The sequence below is a fragment of the Monopterus albus genome, unplaced genomic scaffold (assembly GCF_001952655.1).
Source record: "Monopterus albus unplaced genomic scaffold, M_albus_1.0 scaffold52.1, whole genome shotgun sequence".
Taxonomy (NCBI): Eukaryota; Metazoa; Chordata; class Actinopteri; order Synbranchiformes; family Synbranchidae; genus Monopterus; species Monopterus albus.
This window is the reverse complement of record NW_018127932.1, coordinates 3,916,000-3,934,084: the sequence shown is the minus strand read 5'-3', so window position 1 is coordinate 3,934,084 and position 18,085 is coordinate 3,916,000. Positions and strand designations below refer to the sequence as shown.

Here is an 18,085-nt window from a genome sequence, read left to right as displayed (position 1 = left end):
ACCACAGACAGGGCTTTGGACACAACCCCAGCCTCCCGTTGCTGTGTACATGGTCTCTTAGTTGTAGAAAAGTGTGTTGTTTCTGTGAGACAGGGTTGTAATGGCATAGAGCTGGGAGTCACACGGGGGCTTTATGTGCCTGTGGCCACAGTTCTGCAACGGTAAATTTATCAGTAAGATTCTGTTGAACCAATGCATCAACTAAACACATGAATAAACAGAGAACTGTAGCTTTAACGAACTCTTCTACAGATCATAGATGGAGAAATACTAACCATCAGTTTCACCTGACTGAAATGAAGCTTTTCCCTGGTGCTTTTCCATTGGTTGGGAGATATTTAAAATTGGGATTTTTTTTACACAGCCAATCATATCTCAAAAAGAAGGGTTTTCCACAGCTATCCCAGCCCTTATACTCCTCTCCTCTCCTCTCATTGGCTGCCTATGAGAGTCCAAATCTACCCTAGCAGTGGTTGGATGCTGCTCCCAGCCAATGAGGTAAGAGCAACTGTTGCATTCATTTGCCTTCTTCTGCTGCAGTCCCTGTGTCTGAACTGTGCAGGGTGCGTGTCAGAATAAAGGCCAAATAATGTGACCTTAACAGTTGTGCATTATATACCTGACATCTTAGCACAAGCGCTTTTTACAAATCAGAAACATTTATAGAGGTTTATATTTTCACTGTGGCCTATAAGATTCTAAAGGATCTGTGGAAGACCAAAATAAGATATTCTGAGACCAAACTTTTCTCACGTCCCCATGCCATGCTGTTTTAATTGTGTCCTAATAACAAAAATATGACATAATTACTAGCAAGCCTATATACAGACAGAAGACAAAGTAAGAGAGGACAGGGTTACTCCAGTTTCCAACGCCCTCCATCGACGGCGACATCTCTCTCTCTCTCTCTCTCTCTCTCTTTCGTTGTCTCGTTGCTGCCTCTGCGCGCCTGTTCAGTTTCCCTCACACCGCTTCAGCGGCTCTCGGAGGGAGGACGGATAAACGGCGCTGACCGTACTGGATTTGACACCCGAAGGAGGGAGGGATGTTACTGTGATTTCCCTCTATTCTCCCACAACACACACCTCCTCTTCTCCACCACCAATCCTCTTCATCACTTTTATCTCGGGACCTTATCGAGACGCACTGCTGTGCCGTGTTTTTCACACTCTTTTTAATTCATCCTTTAAGCCCTTTGGTTGTTTGTCCTTCTGCTTCTGCGCCCCAGCGGATCAAAAATAAGAGAAAGAGGAGAACCAAGCTGGTTCTGCATTTCCCCCCCAAGAGCACACAGACAGGAAAAAACTGGGCTTTAAATCAGTGGATGGGTTGGACATCTGATAAATACTAGTTAAGAAGTGATCGTGTTCTATTGGCTTGTATGCACTGGCGAAATTTCCCTGAAGAGACAGGGTGCGCGCGGAGTCTTTTACTTCCAAGGTAAGAACCGCTTGAGTTAAAGGACTGGTTAAAGGACCGAGTTAAAGGATCATTGGTACATTAATGCAATCCATTTATCTTTTCTCGCCCTCTGTGGGTTTCTCTCTCCTTGCTATCCGTGTGAGGCTTTACTGAGCGTAAAACAGCTGAAAGCGATTGAAATGAGATGTTTCGGCTCAGAGGATGCTGGGGAGAGTCTAGTTAGACTGACTCCAAATACTGGGCTAGCACACAAACACTACATAGCCTATAGGTTACACATTAAAAGGGTCACTGTGAGAGAACGTCGGACTTCGTTATGCTTGCGCTTGTAAGGAACATCCAACGACAATCCCACAGAGCCTTTGCGCATTGGCGATGGTATTTGCTGTGCTTCTGGTTGCAACAGTGCAGACTTTCTTCGGTTCTCAGGGTCACTGGATGACACTTGGATTTGTGCGGTTTTCGCATAACACAGCCTTTATTTTTGACGTTTCCAGTGCAGTGCGTGTCGATGTGTGTCCGTATATTTACGCTGTTCAGTGTGTGCGTTAGTGTGAGCGTCTGGCTGTGTATATGTGTCTGGCCACGTACAGTGGCTAATTTCGGTGGCGGCTCTTTGGCTGTCTCGGTGGCCCCCAGCGGTTCCGCGTAACGGCGACGCACAACTTTTCCTCGAACCACCGTCAAAACAGGCTTACCACACCATGACACCATTAACCACAGAAAATAACACAGTCAGTCATTTCCATTAATCCAAAGAAACAGTTATTACTTTCAAATGCAACAATTTAAATGCTCAACCACTGGCTTTTCCTTTATCGTTCTCTTTTTTTTTCGTTAGTCTTGCGTGTTTTATCCATATTGACCGTTGTCTGTAGCGCTTTTTATGGCTTTGTGGGGTTCAGATCTTGAAATGTGAATACATGAAGACTATATAGGGTTTCTGTTCAGTCAATTTTCACACTTGAACCGGAGCTGCGTCCTTGCCCTTACCCTATGCGCCAGTGCCGGTGAAACTGCATAAAAATTGCAAACACAACACTTGCCTGCAGGCTCACTCAGGATCATTCTGCACTCACTTAGGTGCGTGCGTTTGACTTCTCGTCCCTGTACGGCCACATTTTTTCTTTTAATTACCACACAGACGCCTACGGAAATGTGCTTAAATTGTGTGATTTCTGGTTGAGTCGATTTGAGCTGATCTGATATGAAACCTCATGCATGGAAGGAGCACTGAGCGGCTGCTGGGTCGCTTAACGGAAACTGAGATATCGGTGTATAAATTGGGCAGCTGCAATTCCGCTGCGTTTTCAGTGGTGGAGCAGAGAGAGAGGCGTTGACTGTAGGGCTGTACAGTCTTTGGTATTCATAGCGCAGCTCAAGATTGCTGCTCTCAAGCAAGCAATAATCTCTCTTCCTCCCACCTTTCTCTCTCCCTCTGTCTCCCACACTGTTGCGCTATGAAAGGTCTCCCTGCTCTTACACATCTCGTCTGCCGCTAGTCCCCCTTTTCATTTCATCTTCCTCCTCAGTGTCCTCTCCCTTTCCTTCTACCCAGGTCCCTCAACCCACTCCCCGCATCCCTCTCTGTACTGCTCAGCCTTGTGGGAGCCATTGAGAAAATCATTTGCTCTTGTATATTATTCGACAGAGAGGTTCTCACCAGAGTTTGTTAAATATCAAAAAGTGTTGTAAGTTCTTGTGTTAATTTCTCACAGTCAAAAAGCTTATTTTATTTTTAAACTTTCTGCTAGTTTCTACTGCTGCAACAATGCTGTGGTTTTCCTGTGCATATTATGTGGTTACACTTTAGACAGTGCTTCACTGTTTAGTTTTACCTCTGCATTTTGCCGATTAGCCCACAGACAGTCAACAATGCAGAAAAGAAAAGAAAAACTCCCCTTCTTCTTTTTTTGGTTCTGAGACTTTACATTGTGGTTCAGTGACCACATCAAAGTCACATCACAAGAAGAGAATATCCCTTTTTGTTGCAGTTGCTGCTTCATTTATAAAAACTATAGTACTGCCAGATTTGTGCTTTTGGATGCTTAGTTGACTAATTAATTATTCGCGCCACAGTAGTTCAGTCATAATATTTCAGGAAGGGAACCAAGGGTAGAAATGGTCTGCAGAGGAGACCATAATATTTCAGGAAGGGGACCAAAGGGTAGAAATGGTCTGCAGAGGAGACGAGAGGAGGAACAACCAGGCAGGCAATCAGAGGAGCAGAGCTGAGAAGAAAGGAGTCTGACTCCTATCAGGACATGACGAAGAGGGAGGAGAAGAGGGCAGCCTGACTTTTATCAGCTGCGTATTTTGTCTCATTCATTTATGAGAGCCACTGCTGTCTGAGGTGAAACGAGACCTGCAGCCAGAAACCGGCCGTCTTCACTTTGTTAGCTCCCTTTTCAGTTCTCACAAAAGTGGGACGTTTTCATGTCAGGAAAGTGAGCGTATAATAGCAGGACAGAAACACAGATATCCTGTGGACCAGATCATCTCTGTGCTATTTGGGGTTAGCCATAAACAGAAACCTGGCTTGGATGGCAGATTAAAAGTGGGTGGGGTATCAAATTCTTCACTGATGTTGAGCCAAGAAATCACACAAACTGACAGAGAACTGTCTTCAGATTTGTTGGATTCCTTGAAGTGGTTTCAGGGCCTGGCAATGGAAATCTACTTTATGGCTGTATTCCCTGTAGCTTGTAAAGATATAATTAAACCTGCAAACATGTTCATAAAATTAGTCAGCAGAAAGAAATTAGTTTCCTTCAGCAATGTTTGGAAAAATACAACTAGGCCAGTAAATGCTTGGACTCAAGATGCACACTAATCAGGATTACAGATTATGTTATGTTTGTGGGTACACTGTTATAATAGCATAGAGCCACTTAATCTCTTTATAAAAGACCAGTGACTCTGAGCTGAAGGTCAACAGCTGTAATCCCACACTGATTTTAGTCATGGTCAGTCTCTTCAGACACTGACTGATAATGTACACTCACACACAGCTGAGGGTTTCAATTTACATAAAAATCATTTGAGTTGATTTTTCCACATTCTTAAAAGGTGCAGATTATTTTTGAAAAATGACTTCACCTCCTAGAATGAGTTTAAAGACGACAAACATCACTAACACAGCTCATCAGGGAGCCAACAAGACAGAGGGATTCATTTATTACATTATAATTGTTATATTTATTATTTAATTGGGTGCCAGCTGCTCATTCTGTCATGTTGTGGCAATGTAAGATAGTTACTTTCAAAGTGTGAAAGATGGAAAAAGAGTTTGGAAAGAGAGACACAGGGAGATGCTGCAGATGAAGAGGTGAAATCCAAAGAGAAGACCTTGAGGGAAGTGAAGAGAGGAATGGATGAGAGAGGTACAAGACCTTTTCTAGGTGACGACAGAGGGAGCTGTTGGGCTTTGCAGCAGCTATGGCTGCTCTGTCCTTTTTTTTCTTCTTTCTGCTCTGTTTTCTGATTTTTTCCCAGTCCCTCCTGCTCTCTCTCAGAGGGCCAGTCAGAGAGATGGAGAGCTAGTTAGGCTCCCCAGGGATGCTGGATTCAATCTGCAAACCCTGAACACACACACATACAGAAAAATGTAGTCTGTCTGGATAAGCGTGCCCACCTTGACTGGCTTCTGCTACCTTCAGATTCACATTATGTCCTGGAGAGAGAGCAGGGAAGTGAGAGGGGAGGGGGGAACAGCAGTGAAGAAGGGGGACGCTGCTTCCCTCCCGTCTCTGCTTCCAACAGACAACTGGTTAAACCTTTCTCTCTCTCTCTCTCTCTGTAACTATCTCACCCCCTTCTTTAGCCCCATAGTTTCCTTCAGCTCTTCATCTTCCTCCTCTTTGTTCAACACAACACAGTGGAAGCCAGAGAGACGACATACTCACTGATAATTTCCTGTGGCAGTGTGCTTGGATTATAACTCTAATCTCTGGTCTCAACCAGATTAAATGACGAAGTCAGTAATTAGTGTTTTTGACCTCTAATCCCTTTACTGGCCCTCAAGAGAAAAAAAAAGACAGTGGCTGATTTGTCTGGATTTAGTGACAGGTGGAGAAACTATTTCCTGGTCTGACAGCGCAGGTGGTTCATGATTGTTGACACAGTTTCCTCACAGTATAATGTCTCGGGTTTAGTTTCTTTTAAGGACGGAGTTTGCATGGCCTTTTTTTTTTTAGTGTTCATGTGGTTTCAATTACTCCCCCAGTGTTCGACATTCCAGGAACATGAAAGTTACAGTACATGAACTGGAGAACCTAAATTACTCTAAAGTTCAACAGCACATTTATGTGGTCAGTCCATCATTGTCATTATTTACTTAAAACCTGTCATTTTAGGTCATTTAACTTTGGGAAAACATCATATTTATATTCCATTTAACAGAAGAATACGGTCTCAACTTTAAAGTGCATTAGACAACTTGTGTCAAACATAAGCTATTTTGTCAAAGTCTCTTCAACATCTGTTTAATGTGTGCTGTGACTGAACACAGTCCCTGTAACCCTGAAAAGAACAAAGTAAATAAATTAAACATCAAGCTAAAGTCAGCAAGCTGGTAAATGTTTTTTTTCAGTTTTGGGCCCAGAAACAAAGCAGGAGCAGTGTGGTTCATGAATATGTCCCGTGCTCTTGCTATTTTATCAGAAAAGTCACAGTGAAGTAATTTAAGCAGTGCAAGGACAAGCAAGATAGATGCACATAAGGACTCGAAGAAAGGAAACTGTGCCACAAATAATACCAGAAACAACAAAGACACCACTTAGAGCTGTTAAACACAAAACACTGAGCAGCACAGAAGCGCTACAGCATCAATTAAGCATCGATTCACTTATCGCTTCTCATCCTGGGAAGATGATGCCAGACACTGCAGCTGAAATGTGTCGTTTTTTTAATATTAAAACTCTGTCAGTTGTTCTCTCGATATAGTTGGAGATTGCTCTTCAGTTAATGCGACGTTCTCTCACACACATGAGAGAGTCAAGAGTGTGCAGAACAGGCTGCGTGCACCCACTGCCAGAGGAGGAGCCTCTGGTGTAATAGTGGTAAGAGTGGAGTCTGGATAAATGTTAATTAAGGATTCATAAGAAATGCCATTGATTTCAGCATTGATGATCAGAACAGTGTCAACAGCAGTATTGATCAGTGTAGAATGAGAATTGATTTCTTCAGATAGAGCAATATTGATCAGAGCACCTTGTGTTTGTGTAGTTTTGCACACAAGCTCTTCCAGTTAAGTCTCAGTGTGATAACAAATGTAATGCCATTGTGATTTTGCAGGTGTTGAGTGTACATATCGTGTAGATGTTCACATGTACTGTATGTCTGCATATGACCGAGCACATATCTGTGTAATCCAGTGTATTTTGATTTCTGTCACAGATGTTAGGTGCCATCAGGTGGTTTGTGGTCTCGTGATACAAGTCACATGAGAAAAAGAAAAGAAAGGCTGTTTTTATGGCCCTTTTTTAACTTCAGTTGTGCTTTGGTAGACGATACTCAGCAGAGAGAGACACTGGAAAACAGTGAAGGACAGAGAAAGAGAAGGTCAAGAAGTTTATCTCGCGTATGGATTTCAGGTTGTCTTTGCATTCTGCCACCAGTTTGGTACAGCGCTTCTCGAGATTGGGGTCAGTGACAGTTTCTGGGTTTGCTTTAATGCCAATTAATAATTCACATTTAAAAAGGCTTCTTGTTTTTTTATGAAGTACAGTACAGTCAATGAGAAAAAAGAAGCAGGAAAGCGAGACTAGATGTTGCGTGTGGGTCAAGGAGAAATTTAATGAGTCGTTTGCTTCTTATTATTCAGGATCCTAATTAACAGTGTATGTGTGTCTGCTTGTGTGTGTGTGTGTGTGTGTGTTCACTTTCTCTTTTGGAGCCATTCTTACTTCACTTCACTTACTTTCTGTCAGCCTTCTCTCATTTATTTAATTGATTATTTTGATTATTGGGGCGGCATGGTGGCACAGTGGTTGGCGCTGTGGCCTTTGAGCAGTCCATATTATGACACTTTGAATATCAGCACCAATCCCTAGTGCATTTCTGTTTAAATAGTGTGTATACAGTATATATTCCTATTGTTTCACAATGTGTGTGTGTGTTCTGTGCATATTAGTGGCTGACAGATCAGTTCCAAACAGGTGTGTATTGCTTATAAACATAATTGATTTTGCAGCTCACATAGTGACACAAACAGGTACACTGATGCTGAACACAAACAGTACACACACACACAACCCTAGTGGCCAGAAATACTGCAAAGAGCTTATCTGATTATGACAGGGTCAGACAGAGAACTCTGCATTGTGGGCATGGATGAAGAGATATGCAGATGAACAGACTAAAAAAAGTGGCAATCTACTGGGTATAACTGTGACCTCTGTCCATATGAGGACAGCTTTGTCCCTCCTTGCACAACATTCCTTTGTTTTTCCACAGTTTAGGCTAATAAGAAAGTGTGAAATTAAACCAGATGACACAGTGCACAGAGGACAGAAATAGCAGCATAATGAATATTGCTAACATATAGCTTGAAGGCACAACACACGTCATATTGTTATGATGTATGGTGTGCGATGGCACAGTGAGAGGAGGAGCTTCACTGCCTGTTTGTGTAAAACTCTCCCTGGAAATAAGCATCTCCTTTTAAATCTCCATGTTTTGTCTCCCTACATTTTTTTATGACGGCATCTATAGCATCTTTAGCCTCCAGCTGTGAGAGAAACATTCTCTGATGTTTCCTACAGTGTTTCTTAGTTCAACAAAAAGATTTTGTTCAGTGTTTCCTGTAGTGCCATCGATGGAATTGGGGGAGTAGCATTTGGACTGGTTTACCAGTAAAATCTTCTTGTAGGTTGAACTGTTTTGAGAAATCTCAGAAAAATAGTCATGACACCTGATTTTTCAAGCAAGAGAATGATAGTTGTCCTGTCTGCTGGAGCTGGTTATGACGTCGTGACTGAGAGAAGCAGAAACTCATTCTTTTGCTTGCATTGTGCCATGATAGGAGTGGGTGTTAGGTAATGGGATTTTTACCTACTGTATGTTTCAAGTAAATGAAAGTCATTAGACAAAATGTTTTTGCTTTTGTTTGGATGCAATGAGATGATCAGACCCAGAAGGAGTTGAAAATGCTTGTAGTTTATCTTACTGTGTGTATTAGCATCACTTGGATAAATATGAGAAGAAGCTTCTTAGGCACACAGATTCTAATGTTTTAAAGTGTGTGTGTGTGTGTGTGTGTGTGTTTCTAGCATTAACCAGTCAGTGTGCTGGCAAGGCTTGCTCTTGATGTCAAAGTAATGCTTTGATCATGCTGGGACTTATCTGGTAGTTCTCATCCTCTCCTGTCTCTGCCTCTTTTGTCCTCTCCTCCAGCCAGCCTTCCCTTCGCCATCCTTGTATTTATTTCCCCTCTTCCTCCCCTATCGTCTCATCTTATCTCTCCTCCTGTCCTCTTCAAAATGCCTCAGCCCCTTTTTGAATTTTTCTCCCTCTGAGAAGAACAGAAGTTACTCACTTGAAAAAGTTCTAAAAATAAACCTGGTTCCAGCAGATACTGTATATTGAATGAGATTTTATAGATAAATACAACATGACATATGGTACTTACTATTTACTTTCTGTATGATACTTACTTGATAAGATGTTTCCTAAATTAAACATTAGGGAGGAATGTGTGGTTGATATTGGCATCTATGTTCTCATCACATAACTTACTTACTAATGAGACCCTCCCTGGCAAACTGTTGTTGTGCGTACATAGCCCTTATTGATTCAGCTCTGCCGATATTAATGTGTGCTCTGAAGGATAATATACGTTGTCGCCTGTGTACCTTCACGCAGAAGAAGCACTGAGATTACATGACCACTGTTTTAGATTAGAGAAACAAACAAAAGCACGCCCTCAGTAAGCCCTGCTGAGATGCTGCAGTGGCAGAAGATGGGTTACTCACATGCGCATACACGGAGAGGGTGAAAGCGAGATAAAAGTGCACATGGGACGCTCTGACACACACATAATTCACACACACAAAGCCTGTTTTCTTTTCTACAAGACAGAGCATTACTGCAAGCTTGACCTCTTTATCATAATAACTTCTCTCCATTTCCCTCCTTCTGCCACTTTCTGTTTGTGTTCCTGTGTCTAAGTGCTTTATTTTCTGCTCTTTCTTCCCTCTCCCTGTTATCACCCTAACTCCCACACTCCATTTCTTTTTTCTGTCCTCCTCCCATTTCTTCTTTCTTTCCCCTTTCCCCTCCCTCCATCTCTCTCTAGCCATGCTTCATTGAGTGGGACAGTTATAATGGTGTAAAATGATTGGACAGTATTAATTTCACTCTTTTCCATGTGAACGAAGTGACTCCAGTAGATTTATTTGCCTGTTTCATGCCTTAATCCTTTAACATGGCTCAGAGACTTACAGAGCAACACATATAAAATAAACTCTTTCTTTGTTGGTGCACCTTCTTGTTTTATCGGCCTCTATTCTTCTCAAAACTCTCTCTTTGTGTCTGTGTTTATTTCTCTTCCACTGTCTTCTTAGGTTTCAGATGCAGTTGTGACTGGACTGACCTTTTCAGTGAAAGGATATCAGTGAATGACAGATACAGCCTCCTCTAGATCTGGTTAAATGTTATTTCACTATAGAAGGCCATAGGTGTGTGTGTATAGGGAGAGGTGGAAGGGCTGATTCTGTCCAGTCACTGACGTTGGCCTCACTCTGTCATTAATGCACATGTTAAACATCATTAACACCTGAAAGAAGTCATTTTCCCCAATGCATAGCAGACCAGTGAGTATCCTGTGCGTGTGTGTGCGCACTGGAGCATGAGTATCATTGGAAAAAATGAAAAGTTGTTTTAGGTGGTCTGCTTGTGACCATGTCACTTAAAGGTGAGACACGTGAGATCCCCATGAGATCACTGAGTGCGAGTTTAACCATGCATCTTGGCTCTATAAGCAAACAAGACCTGTAAAAACAAAGTTTTTGTTAAGAATGGAATTTCTCTGACATTATTAAACCATAGGAAGAGTTTAGGTTTGGTGTTTCAGCATGCAGTATGGTGTTTGTGAAGAGGATGCCGTCTGCGGAGAGTCCTTACAAATATAACGTAATACCAGTTCAAAGGTGTGTGCGCATGGTGGTAAACAGAAAGCTGTTTTGACCTTTTTATAGTAGAAAATAGTCCTGATGTTTTATTCAGAGAGCATGGTATTATATTCAACAAGGCAATGCTCCAATATTTAAGAGCATTTAAAAGCAATAAAAACTGTGTCGCCTGGTCTCACTCTTCAGATGAAAAGAAAGCCCTCAAAGAAAAAACTGTGCTGTGACATTTGGAGGAGAAAAAAAGCACTCTCACTTATGACAATCTCTATTTTCTATTTATCCTTCAGATGCCGCATTCATCTGATGCATTTACTTACATCGAGTGGGGAGGGATAGGTTTGGTTGCATAAGGACACTTCACTGCACAGTGCTACTGGTGTTGAGTACCAGGAAATATTCACTCCCAGCTGCAAGCTGTACTTTCAATGTCATTTTGGCTGGAAAGAGCCTGTACTGCAAATTCTTGATAAAATATTTTAGCTACAATTGAGCTCCCAACATGATGACGTATTAATTACTTTATAAACTCTTTCTCTGGAATATAAAACAAATATTTTGATCCTATTTTATTATTGATGTTTTACTACTCTTGGCACTAATACAAACATTTAGGCATCATTTACAAATAGATCGTGGTCCAGAGACAGACATGCATCAGCTTGGGGGACGTCTGGCAAAAGAAAGAATATTTGCGGCTTTTGGGTCGTGGACTAGAAGAAATATGTATTTAAAAAAAAAATGTAATAACTGTTACTGGGTTATGTGAATACAGTGCAGAACAATAAAGGGCTCTCTCTGTGTCAGCTTTGTTGGAGGGTGGGGGTGTAGCACTTGGCTTCAATAACCATGTGGTAATGGGATGGATGGGAATTATTTTTAAGTACACAACACATTTGGACACCAGAGAACAAGGGGATGAGTATAAAGGGAAGGAGCAGAGGAAATTGCTTTCCACAGTGACCCTTGTGTCCTCCTGTTTGTGGGGTGGGAGAGGGTGAGGTAGAGGGGTAATCAGGGTCATTACACATGCAGGGTAGGCACAATGGTCTGAAACACTGTGGATCAATTCTTACCTCCATAGCCATCTCCTGTTTCCACCAAATCACACTAACTTAACAAAGTTCTTATTTTAAGACAAATTACAATCACTTCCACCCAATGATCATTCCACCCAAACTGAACCAAGCTGTCACTATTCAACCACATGTTTGTTGTTGTATATGAAGCCAAAGGTCTTTTACATCTGCCACAACAGGGGCTCTCTGTCAGGAGATGCTCCTATGGTTGCACTTTATCATTAGGAATAAAATCTGCTTCAAAGACATAAAACTACTCTGTTACTATGTGAACAGATCACCACCTGCCTTTGAGTCTAAATTGTTGACCAGTAAGGTCTCCATGTCAGTTACTGGATAAATGGGACTTGGGGGGAGCGGGGCTGCACATCCCAGGCTGAAGGGTGGTCTTTAAAGGATTAGTGGCATCCACTAATACCTTGTGTTCTGCCCCTTGCCTCCTCAATAGAGCAAAGCTAATCTGGGTCTGCTTAGGGTTGCTTATTCCGTCTCTTGGGCGACCATGTCCCTGTCTCTTTCTCTTCTTTCCACTTCAACCTAAGCGACCCACTGTCACTCAAGGACACTTTGACTGGACACATGGTGGTAGATGCACATATATTTCAATGAGAGACAAGTTGACCTTTGCATTAAATGTTCTGCCTGCCAAACCACTCGGTGAAAAACTGCTAAAAGTCCATCAAGCTCTGTCTCTCTGACTCTGACCTACACCATTCCCCCTCATCATTTAGTTTCCAATCTTGGCAAGCTAAATGTTAGTGTTACTTTCTGAACTGTTACGTGAATGCTTAACCGTGTCCACCAGAACGGAGCAAGTGTGTCTTTTTTCAGTGAAAATAAATGTTGTCTTGTAAATATGCACCTTTCTCTCTCCACTTCACTGTCTCTTCTTTCGTCTACCCCTCACTAGCTCCCGAGGGTCACGGTATCAGCTGTCGGACAATAGGACAGCTGTATCCAGATCAGCTAAACATCTACAAGCCCCTGGGGGTGGGCTTAAGTCAATTAGTAGCTGCCAATCACAATGACATTTCATAGACAGCTAGATCAATACTTGGTTGAATAGAAGGAGGGTTGGAGAGAAGATGGGACAGATGAGCGAATGGAGACTGGCAGTGAGGGATGACTGGGAGCATGGAGAGCCTGAGGAGCAAGGGTGGGAGGATGGAGAGATAAAAGGGTAATGAGAGGAAAAAAGAAGTCTAGGGGGTGCAAAATGGATAGTGGAGGCTGGAGGGATGGTTGGACTGAATAGGAAATGGAAAAAGTGAGCTGAGAGCATATGGGTTTTTAAATGAATGAGGGCATGAAAGGAAATATAACTATGCCAAACCAGTGCGTATTGTATCAGCTTATACTACAGTTTAAAAAAACTATACAAAAGATTTTGTATAGTCATTGCTTCTCATGAAGTCGCTGCAATAAAATACAGTGCATGATAGAAAATGTACAGAAGAGATGAAGCTATGAAAGAAAACATATATACAAGAAGAAAAATGCAAGTGGGATGGTTAGAGGATAAAGAGAATTGTAAAGAGACATTTGAGGGCAAAAATAGAGCAAGAAAGATCCAGGGAGATAAAGAACAGCTCCACAATGAAGCGTAGCTTCAGCTTGCAGCCCCAAGAGAAGTTAAAAATGAATAGGTGTGCAAATAAACCCCCGTCTCCCCCGTGTCTCTTGCCTGATCAGACCTCTGTCTCCCATCTGTACTTTATTTATGAATTTGAGCATGTGTGCTATGTATTGCAGAGTTCTGCAGGATAGATAGATTTTATCACGGTTGGGGACTTCAGAAGATCGCATCTCCTTCTGACAGCTGAGAGAGGGAAAAAAAGGCCCAAGTAGAGAATCAATAGGCCTCAGAGAGAACGTCAGAAAGGGAGGAGGGGGAGGATGTGGGGACTTGGGGGGGATTATGCAAAGAAAAAGGAGAGGAAATGAGAAAAGAGGGAAGAAATAGGAATGCAGATGGTTAATAAAGAAACATGACATCAAATTCAAGCAAGGGATAAAGAAAAGAAGGGTTTGGGAAAGATGTGAAGGCTGCATCAATTCACTCTGAAGTCAGTTAAGTCATTTAAATAAAGAAAGACCCAAAGACTGAAAATGAATGGTAGAAAGGGGGAGGGGGGCATGGTGTAGAGTGGAAGAGGAAGGATGAAGATCTTAATAAAACTCTGGTACATCTGTCATATCCAGACTATTAGGAAATAACTGAATATGCCTTCAACAGAAAAAGCCACTGTTCCTTTTAATGATTTAAGCTGATTGAGCTGAAAGTGAATGGACCGTAGAACTACGGATTATTGACAGTATTGAAAGTAAAGGGAGGAGGAGGAATAGAACAAGAGGGGAGGGAAGAGAGAAAAGAAAGGAAAGGAAGAGAAGATGTACAAAAATAAAAACAAATTAAGGAAGTGTGAGAAAAGTGGAGGAAGTGACACAAAGAGTACAAAAACAGAAATGGAACAGAATGTGAGGGGATTAAATAAAGAGTGAAAATTAGATGTTTTAAAGGCTGAAAAGATTAATAAAAGGAGAAAAATGAATGAGAGGACAAGTGAGTGAGAGGAGAGAGGGAGGGAGAACAAGAAGAAGAGGATGTTGTTCGAATAGTTCGCTTGGAACATCTGGCATGACTCTCATAAAGTTCTTCAACCTTTTGAAATTGTATAGTCAAATGTGTGCATGTGTGAAAGGAGGCTATTGGATGGGGGTTTGTTAGTGTGAAGCAGTGATGCACAGAGACACACCAACCAGGCCTGCCACACTCACTTATATACGCCTGGATGGATAAAGAGAGAGAGAGATCGAAGGTTTGAGAAAGAGAGTCAGCAGAAAAGAGAGAGAGGCTCTGTGGGGACAGCAGGAGGTAGAGAGGGGACAGAAAGAGGGGACGGGTGGGGAGAGACCAGGAGCAAGACAGGGAGAGGACTCAGAGGAAAGATCTGTATTTGATTGGTTTACCTCGCCCTTAAGGCCACTGAGTCATGTGATCATCAGGAGGATTTTTCTCCACGTCAGTCTTTGGCCTGTGTCTGCTTCTTTACACATGGATCTAACTGTTTCTCTCACTGGTAATTAGTAGTCGGATATCTCAAATATTCATGAAAATACCTCTTAACAATAATAGTTTAGTCTTTTTATCCACATGAAAACTGATCTGTTTTTGTTGCTTTCTGTTTGAAACTTAAAATATGCATCTGCTGTATATTTTATAATGAATCATTTTACATTCACAGAAGAAATACTTTATATCTAATAATTGTGAAGGTTCTTGTAAGGATTATTTCCCCCTCTTTTCCATTTTCTACTTGTGTTTTATCTCTTTTCTCCTCTTTAAAAGTGTATTCTGTCTGGTTTTTCAGACCTGAACAAGCATTTTTTCCGCCTGTTTTAACCCTTAAGGAGGCCCTGAATAATTCGCTGGGTTGTGCTCCCACTAGTTTTGCTAAAGGGTCAGTCACAAAGCCATACATTTGTAAATTAGGGTAATCCACCTTTACGAGTCCATGTGCATGTGTGTAGGGCACTGTGTGTGCGCGTGTGTGTGTGTGTGTGTGTGTGTGTGTGTTTAGACGGGTCGGGTTCTCAAGTTTTAAGACAAGGAGCGTTTTGTCCAACAAGAATTTTGTGGTGTGTGTGTGTGTGTGTGTGTGTGTGTTTTAGCTGTCGAGTGCTGAGTGCTGCCGGGATTTGTGGCTGTGCTACCACAATGACCCTTTCATCCGAAGAACCAACTGATTGTCTGTTTTTGTGTGCATGGTTGTGCATGCATCCATGTGTGTGAGTGATTTTGTAGGCCTCTTTTCTGTGCAACCCAATCTCTTTATCTGTCCAGAACAATAAAAGATGGAAGCCTGAAGGCACAGACACAAACAGACAGACGACAGACACAGAGACAGACAGCAGGAAGATAAGCAGACAGACAAACAGAGCTGTATAATTCAGGTCACTAGTATGGCCTAATGGGGAATTCATGCTTTGAGCATTCCCTCGTGCGCGCACGAACATGGGGTGCACATACGTTCCTATTCATACTTCAAATCGAGGGTCTGCCTTCTGTCTGCATACGCTCAAGGTTTCCAAGCACTGTGGCACATGCGCAGTCGGGCTTTTGCTGTGTGAATCATCTGCACAGACACAAACTTTTGGCCTGCATGCGTGCACACGCACACGTACCTATCTTGCAATTAACACAAATGTCTTGACCTGTGAGCACAGTGAAAGGTGGATGGCCTGTCATAGTTTCCATCCACATCCTTGCTGAATGCTCGGAAAATGATCTCTTATCATTTACTGCATTCACCATCATGTACAGAGGACGGTTGGAACGTGGACGCCCAGGGGAAGAAGACTCTTGTTTACCTTGTTAGCATGAGCATTTACTGCTATTCACTGTCACATTTGGGCCTGTTAAAGCACCATAATGACACATGATGTGATGTTAAACAGTGTTTTTATCTATCAACACACTGGTGGTAGAAAACAGCAGGTTATTTTAGCACTAACCAAAACACAGCAGAAACTCACGGTCTGAAGAATTGAATGAAGCCACTCATATTGCCTCATCTTAACATAGTACACGCATACAAAACGCGACCCCACCCCAAGCAGCCCACTGCATAAAAACACAGCAGAGAGTTGCATTTTACCTGATTCAATCTGAACGCAGACTTACAGTAATAAAAGCGTATGGTAAAATTCCAAGACTACAAACATCAGCAGCATGCAGTAGTAAGAGTCAGAGACACAGGAGAAAAATGAGAGCAAAGCAGTGAAGCAGAAAAGCTTTTTAGCTGCAAGATAAAAACATATTAGGATGAGTACAGGTGGGAGAAGAGAGCTGGGACCTGAAAGGCTTTATTAGCTCTTGATGAGGCAGGTTTTCAGTGAGGACTGGAATAAATGACTGAATTCATGACTGAAATGGTTGTTTCCACCTCTGGGAAGATCAAAGTTAGATTAGAATTAGATTATATCTATAATGTACAGGAACGTTGCAGCTTTAGTCAGTGCTTCATCTAGAATAGTACACAGCATGTTCAATGAACACTGGAAAAAATTATTTAAAGGAAAGAGGAGGAGAGAGAAGCAAACATGGAGACAAAATGAGGAAGGAATGTTGGAACACAAATGGAAATAGAGAAGACAATGAATAGAAAGAAGAAATTAGGCTAAAGATGAACAAGGAACAGAAACTCTAGCAGTACAGGTCTTGTTTGTTCATTGCAGTAGGGACATATATATGTGTGTGTGTGTGTCTGATGCCAGTTTCCCAACTGTGAATAGATACAGTATTGATGTGTTTCCACTATCGGAACCCAATAAGCTGTATACCTCCTACTTCCCTTAACCAAGCTTAGCTTTCAGGGTTCACATGGTTTGTCCTGCTTTGTTTTCCCACTGTATTTTCCTTTGTCCGGCTTTGTTTTCCCACTGTATTTTCACTGTGTCGGCCTTCAACTGTGTCTTTACACATGGTGCTTGTAATGCTCATGCTTGAGGTGTTAAGATGCTGACATTTAACCAATTACCGGAGACTGCTCTGCATGCAGCACCCCTTCCCTCCCTCACGTTCCTGGTACCTGATTTTAGTACTACCTCTTGAGGGGTGCTGGAATTTAGCTCCCGGACCTTACCTCGAAAGCAGCCTGAGTGTAGTGGAAGCAAACACAGAGCCTGTGATGAACATTACTTGGTGGGACCCATTTCAGTAGGTTCCCTTAATGGAAAAACCCCTTATGTTGAGATAAACCTGCTCTGACAGCAATCACACACACACACACTCAACCCGCCTGCTTTGAGGGATGTCATTTTGACTTTTGTCTTTCTTCTCACTCTGCAGATGTGTTTTGTTCTTCTTGGCTCCTAATTTGATGAGTTTTCCATGGCTGGGGCCCCCAGTCCCACAGTGTGCATGAGATTGTGTGTGGTTTTGGCAGAAGCACTAGTCTATTTCTGGCATTCTTGATTGGTTGGACATGCTCGGCAAGTCTGGGTTTACTATTTACTGATTCTCTCATTTCACATATTCTCTTGCTTCACTTTTTTCCTAAGTTTTTTCCATCCTCACTGACCTTAACCCTGCCTGAAATATATGCTGAGCGAGAGAGAAAGCAGCGGTGGTCATGCAAGCTAGCGAGTGAATGAAGAGAGGGAGCAGCATTTTAGCAAGACCAAAGCAGTGAGTCAGAGAAAATGCTGAGTTGTGCTGTTGCACTGTGGTCATCTTGACACCACACCCCATGACATGTAGGTAAAAACATAGCCAGCTATTTGAGTAGGTCCAACCAGGTAAAATTATTGCTAAGACTTTGCCAGAGACCTGGGGCTTTGTTCAGACATGACACCTTGATGTGAAATAGCAGGGAAATTGCATTAGGTCTCTACTAAATGAATACCTTCATAGACAATAATCGAACGAAAATGCAAGTTTATCTACAAAAAACA

The 18,085-nt window shown here is 42.2% G+C and overlaps 1 protein-coding gene across 1 annotated transcript in view; it reads left to right on the top strand.

Annotated features, from left to right (window-relative positions):
- Positions 1-975: 975 nt before the first annotated feature.
- cdh11 (cadherin 11, type 2, OB-cadherin (osteoblast)) overlaps positions 976-18,085 on the top strand; it is a 78,272-nt gene continuing 61,162 nt past the window's right edge. The window contains exon 1 of the mRNA XM_020601559.1: positions 976-1,440. The gene's annotated coding sequence lies outside the window, so the exon portion shown is untranslated. The remainder of the gene's footprint in view (positions 1,441-18,085) is intronic.